The sequence below is a fragment of the Lepisma saccharinum genome, chromosome 29 (genome assembly GCF_977018435.1).
Source record: "Lepisma saccharinum chromosome 29, izLepSacc3.1, whole genome shotgun sequence".
Classification (NCBI taxonomy): Eukaryota; Metazoa; Arthropoda; class Insecta; order Zygentoma; family Lepismatidae; genus Lepisma; species Lepisma saccharinum.
Genome location: NC_139257.1, coordinates 26,166,774 through 26,172,845, shown reverse-complemented (window position 1 = coordinate 26,172,845; position 6,072 = coordinate 26,166,774). Strand labels below are relative to the sequence as shown.

The 6,072-nt window shown below is 41.9% G+C and overlaps 1 long non-coding RNA gene across 1 annotated transcript in view; it reads right to left on the bottom strand.

Moving 5' to 3' along the window:
- Window positions 1–397: 397 nt before the first annotated feature.
- The window catches only part of LOC145981545 (uncharacterized), a 276,942-nt gene continuing 271,267 nt past the window's right edge, over window positions 398–6,072 (bottom strand). The window contains exon 3 of the long non-coding RNA XR_014440968.1: window positions 398–433. This is a non-coding gene — a long non-coding RNA (uncharacterized LOC145981545). The remainder of the gene's footprint in view (window positions 434–6,072) is intronic.

Genomic DNA, 6,072 nt, shown 5'->3' with positions numbered 1-6,072 from the left:
TCGGGAGATCTGTCCTCCGGTCCTAGCTAACCGAAGCAAAAACAGCCTCTCCCTTCCAAGTCTCAGTTCCAACAGCCGACCTCCCCCACTCTCATCTGGGAGTTTATATACGTTTTGTTGGCGTATGTTGCCAACGGCCCTCCTTTCAAAATTTTTAAGCCCGCCTTTCTTTTGAACGTTCGAAACACGAAGAAAGAACAGAGAGCTACATGGTATTTATACATGGAATAATATGAACCTAAAAATGCATAATAAATTGATTTACACTAATCACATATATATGTTTATACACTTGATTACCCAATTAATTAACATATTAATAAATATTGCAATAAGAAAAAAAAACACTGTTGCCCTGACACGGGGGCAGGGTAACAATACAAAATTGTCTTCTCTTACCTTGTAAGCGACGGTACAACAGCAAACGGCTTATCTGAAACAAAGAATAATTTTTATTAAAACATATAGTGCAAAATATTGATCTGTATTCTGATTTACACCATATAGATTTTAACATTCCTTCCCTAGTTTCAAGATATCAGTATTTTGTCATTTTTCATGAATAAATGTTGTCTACATTAGCAAGAATCAGGTTTGAGCCCTAGTTTGAGCATCCACTTTCCCTTAAGTTTCAAATTAGTGCATCTCATGTGTGCGTCTAAGTGAATATCCCATGAGATTTTATTCTGCATTGTTACTGGGCTTAAAAGCATAGGCGTGCATACTGGGGGCAAGTGTTGCCTCCTCAAAAAACACCATTTGAAATTGTGCGCGTTCTTGTATCCCTTATTACAATAATTAATGTAAATTACTGTGACGGAAATCAAATTATATGTGCTATTCACTTGTAGGTTGACATTCGTTTTCTGCGGGGGTAGTGTGGCGCTATCCTTGTCCCTTCCAGACGTCCATGCCTCTTTATTATTATACTTTCACCTAGAAATTTAGTGCGGTGGAATCTTTTCGCCGTTATTAAATTATATTATGCTCTTAAAGAAAATGAAGTATATTCAAAGCAACTACGGGTGGAGGGAGTGCGTTATTTTCTAGTAATTGAACTATTCGTCATTCATGCTGCCTCTATGTTTCTGCATTTAATATTATAGAAAATATATTATTGCCTAAAATTACAATAAGGGGCTTATCGGTTGGTTCGGACACACACACTATATACGCCCCTGTTTCATACCGATCAATACCGACTGAACATTCATCAACGCGTTTGCCCCCCCCCATCAGAGAGTCTGCACGCCTTTGCTTAAAAGAAATGCTACATGAAAACAAAAGATAATTGTGAGTATAGTATTACATGGATATGAGACATGGCACGTGAAACTAACCGAGATAACGACGGCGCAGTGGTAGCGTCGTCGCCTTGTAATCAAGGGGTCCCGTGTTCGATACCCGTTGGAGGCACATGGTGGTTCGGATCCAACTTTAAACTGTAGGTCCAGTCCAGATTACCCTTATTGTGCATAAAGTGGACCTAAAACACCCAATCAATCAATCAATAAAAATTAAGGCTTCTCTGTCACTATGGTAACCAGCGCTGCGCGGCTCCGAACCGTTGGGAATGTTGGGAATTTAGAGCATTTGTCTTTTGTTTAGCTCTGCGAAAAATGAAGGAACTACATGAAGACACCAAGTATGACACAAGAATGCAGTCATGCGTACACAGAAAAGAAAAGAAAACACTCATATCTGACATGAAAATTCCGCAAGCCGTTTCGGTGCGTTGCACCATATCATTTCACGAGAAGCACATAAGGGAAATTTCTACATCGCTGTGAATCTTAGCGGGCAATAAGCTTAAGATATTCTGAAAATAGGAGATGAAACAATTGGCGAATGGCGATGTTTGCATAATCACCAACACTCTCCTAACACTATTAGAATACAGTAAAACCTAGTTAATCCGGACTGTAATTTGTCGGACATCGCTTAATCCGGACAGGCAACAGCATAATAAACGTGTTTTGTTGCTATAAACGGAGTTTTAATGCGCTTTCTACTGTTCTTTTAGGTTATATAAGTTAATCCGGACTTTCGTTAAACCGGTCAACTTATCCCACCCATTAGTCCGGATTAACGAGATTTTACTGTACTTATTAAGACGACTTGGCTGGGCGGGTCATGTGACACTCATGGAAGGGGGAAAAAAAAGAGTGCACATGGTCCTTAGTAAACCTGATGGGTAAGAGACCTGGAGAAAGGCCAAAACGAAGATGACAAGATAATGCTGAGATGAATCTAACCAGTAGAAAAAATTGGATTGAGTGCTTCGCCAGACAGATGGAAAGTGTATGGTGCTCCTTCCATAAACCTTCTAGATTACAATTACCAGAAAGTAACGTTGACACGCAGCTCAGCGCGCGTCGGAGACGGTAGATGAGGCATCTCAGATTTGTGTTAAAGCAAAGGCACTAATCAGTCTCAGTCTGCCTTGTTGCAGTAGAAAAGTACGGGAGAGCAGAGAAAGCATGTCCCCCTAAGGTAAACCATTGATATTTATTATACGAGGGGCGTATCATAAAGAATTACACTTTATTGTTTTAATGCAAAATGAAAAGTACGGGTTCCACGTTGGGTAACTGGCTGGAAAAACGGTCAAACGTCGACGGAGAAGGGAAAGAGTCCAGGGCGACATGTGAGTGTGAAAACAGGCGCGAACATCGCGCGTGTGGAAAATGTCATACAGGAGAACAGGCTTGTGACGTTTACGGAACTGGAGAGGATTACGGGATTAAGCAGACGAACCCTGCAACGCATTGTGCACAGTGACTTGAAAATGGGTAAAGTGTCAGCTCGGTGGGTACCGAAATGTCTTAACGCATGCCACAAACAACAACGCGTAGACATTTCCAGGGAGCTTTTGGAACTTTACGACCAGAATCCAGCTGATTTCATGGGGAAGCTTGTGACAGGTGATGAAGTGTGGCTGCATTACCACGAACCGGAAACCAAATCCCAATCCATTCAGTGGAAACATAAGGGTAGCCCCCACCCAAGAAAATCAAAACAGCGCCCACGGCTGGGAAACAAATGGCCACTGTGTTTTGGGATAGTGATGGCATCATACTCATTGATTGGCTACCGAGGGGAACCACCGTTAACAGTGCAGTCTACGTGGCAACACTGACGCGGTTGCGTCGTGCAATTCAAAAGAAGAGGCAAGGCAAATGGGGCAAAGGTGTGCTTCTCCAACATGACAATGCCCGGCCGCACACCAGTCGTGAAACAACAGCTGCTATTGACCGACTGGGTTTCAAGGTGTTACCACATCCAGCATACTCTCCCGATTTAGCACCGTCCGATTTTCACTTGTTTGGCGCCATGAAGAAGCCCCTGCGTGGTCACCATTTCAACAATTGTGAGGAACTCCATGAGGATGTCCAGCGATGGGTGCACACAACTGCAAAGAACTGGTTTCAAAATGGTCTCGAACGACTTCCACACCGCTGGCGTAAGTGTCTACAGCTCCAGGGGGACTATGTTGAGAAAGTGCATATAGCCGATTAAATGTATCTATGTCTGTATGTATCGAATACAATAAAGTGTAATTCTTTATGATACGCCCCTCGTACATGTATACCTTTTGCGCATATTTTAGCTTTTATTCAGAACTGTTTTGAAAATTTTAAATTGGAAATATTGTTTGCCTGACTTGCTTTATTCTACTTCGCTTTTTGTGCCACTTTTTGGCTAATTTGCGAAGATGGGGATGGCTGATGACATGATGAAATTGATGGACACTCACAAATATCCATGCCCAGGCCGAGATTCGAACTCGGGAACCCTGGCGTCGTAGCGCGATGCGCTAACCACTCCGCTACGGGGGCCGGCACAGAGCTGAAGGGACTTCAGAAATATCACTGTACGCGTCACAAGTAGCAGTTAAGACTCAGGTTATTAGACTGAGACAGTTTTCGAAAATTCTGACTGTAGGAAGCATTTTTGAGGAAAAGCCGGCAAACAACATTTTCTGAATGTATTTGATGTGCTGATTACGAATATTTTGTTTGCCACTCTCGATTTTGGTGCTATATGCTTCAAATCGCTAAAAAACAAAATGGCGGCAATACGAAATGAGGTCCTGATAACGTTTGAAGGAGCAGAAAGAAAATAGTGATCTTGGTGTCAAACATTATGTTTTGGGGTATGCTGAATCCAAATATTATGTTTTCTAATCTGAAATTTTAAGCTGTTTGTTCCAAATCGCTAAAAAAACAAAATGGCGGCTACGTGCATCCATGCAATGTTTCGTATCCATACTTTTGAACTAGGAATAAAACAGTGTAACAGTAGGTTTTTAATACAGAAAAAAGTATAGAACATTTCTGAAGTAAGATGCAAAATTATAATATTATTCAAAGCATAAGACCATATTGAAATATTAACAGTACTCGTACCAGTGTATGATAAATCCGCACGTTATCCTTATTCAACCTTATTTTGCCTACAAAAATAGTATAACATTTATCTAGTCACGGATATTCATGCACTCCTTAGTGCCAGTATCTGCACATTTGCAAGCTGCAGTACATACAAGCTGACCTTTCCTGCAGGAACATGTAGCGGATATACAACCACCCAAACATCCACAGGTGACAATGTCGTAGCAGGATTGTGGAATTGGTGGCAGCGATTGAAGTTTTGGAACGAGCTGTCCATCAACCATTTTTCATCCCAAGATAGTAGGTGGTGGTAACACAGGTTTTGGTATGACCGACCACCTCCACACCATGGCTAGATAGTGGACCCGTTGTACATGTAACCGTAGATCATCGGTAGTGGGGGGGGGGGGGCAGTGCTTGTGGTGTTTTTCCTTTGCTGAACAGCTTTACTCTGGCTTCATCACAGCTGCTTGCATCCGGTACACCATACAACTTGCATGAACTTCTCTGCCTTGTGTGCTGTTTCTTGTTTCAATTCGTCAACACCAAGATTTAGTAGTGTTAAATATTTTCCATACTGTCTTCTTACTGATCCCAGCAATGTGTCGGATCCTGTTATGGCGTGGAATGGGATGAGAGTTTCGAAGACAGGATCCGTAAATGAAAGCTTCTGCCTGACTTCATGTACTGGAATGTATGTTCCTGCTCGCAACGACAATTTCGTACATCTAATCTACCTATTGCACTAATACATCTGCATCACGTGCTGAGACAACAATGTTATCAGCACCAGAATTAAGACAGTGAAATACGCGTGTCCGCCTCTTCGTGGTTTGCCTGCAATCCTTCAATAGACAAATCACGATTGTTCGTTCGTACGTCATCCTCCTTGTGAAATCCACCGGAAACCACAAATATTTTGTCTTCAGGAGCATTGTTGATCAAGTGATTAGAGAGAAAACAGGCCAAAATTTTTTTTTTCTCCGAGTTAGCAAGAAAGTCACCGAATTTGTTGGGGATTGGCACGGATCCATTTTCCATTACTTTTCTTACTAAATGAGCATATTTCAAATGCCTATCCCCTGTTCCAGCCTTGATTGAAGTTTCGTTATACCGATCAAAGGTGACATCAATCCTCTTAAAGCTTCTTCCCATAGAAAGAACAAGGTTAAGAAATACATCTGCCAGTTCACCAAAGTTTAAAACTCCTGCAGGCTTTCCAAGTGCAACAACTAATGCTTGACCATCTATTATAAGGCATGACGGAGACGGAATTGATATATCAGGTGGACAAATTACATCCTTGGTCATCACATCAGCTAGAATGGGTTTGTTTCCTGTTCTCAGACTTCCGTTTGTGCTGGCAAGGGAGATTGGAATTGGCATTAGTTCATGACACAAAATGCGATTTAGATCCACATTACGACCTGCCTCATAGGCAGTTACGAGGCGCTGGAGAATATTCCTGGCAGTTTTCAAAATGGTTTCCTTGCCACTTACTACCAATTTAACTTCATAGAGGGACTTGAAGGTCTTTGCATTTGACTTATGTAGAGGATCACTTAACTTGCCTTGTGTGTGACTTTTACCAGGGGCCATCATCCTTTCCTTCACGAAGGTGTCTAGCTTTACCTGGCCCAGTGTTTCAGCTTCGAGGAGAGTATCTTGAATATCTGAA